This window comes from Tupaia chinensis, unplaced genomic scaffold (genome assembly GCF_000334495.1).
Source record: "Tupaia chinensis unplaced genomic scaffold, TupChi_1.0 Scaffold000116_1, whole genome shotgun sequence".
Taxonomy (NCBI): Eukaryota; Metazoa; Chordata; class Mammalia; order Scandentia; family Tupaiidae; genus Tupaia; species Tupaia belangeri.
Window position 1 is genome coordinate 2,788,521 of NW_006159580.1, and position 597 is coordinate 2,789,117.

Genomic DNA, 597 nt, shown 5'->3' on the forward strand with positions numbered 1-597 from the left:
TCTTTCCCTTGCGGATCTGTCCACCATTGAAAAGCGCTTGGGCTCCTTCTCTGCCAACCCCACCCCGTTTATCAAGGAATTCAGATATCTCACACAGGCCTATGACCTCACCTGGCGTGACGTCCACGTAATTATGACAACCACCATGACGGTGGACGAGCGTGACCGGGCACAAGCAGCAGGAAGGGAGTACGCTGACAGGGCCCACATGGTGGACGCCACCACAGCGGTAGGTGCTGAGGCAATCCCTGCAGTTGATCCCGGCTGGAGATGTCAGGAAGGTGACCTTGGCCGCCAGCATGGTGACTACATGTTACGATGCCTTACGGCAGGGATGGAACAAGCAGCCCGAAAGGTAGTAAATTATGACAAATTGCGAGAAGTCACCCAGGGTCGAGAAGAAAATCCAGCCATGTTTTCGAGCCACCTCACTGAGGCTATGCAACCCCATACCCGACTCTCCCCAGAAGACCCTGTCGGGGCAGTAGTTCTGACCACCCATTTTATCACCCAGTCAGCTCCTGATATTAGAAAGAAACTTAGGGAACCAGCAGTTAGCATAATGGCTATGTCGCTGGACTCCCACGTAGTCGACCG

At 54.1% G+C, this 597-nt stretch overlaps 1 long non-coding RNA gene across 1 annotated transcript in view; it reads left to right on the forward strand.

Moving 5' to 3' along the window:
• The window catches only part of LOC102477100 (uncharacterized), a 7,844-nt gene that overhangs the window by 776 nt on the left and 6,471 nt on the right, over positions 1 to 597 (forward strand). The gene's annotated exons all lie outside the window — the stretch shown is intronic.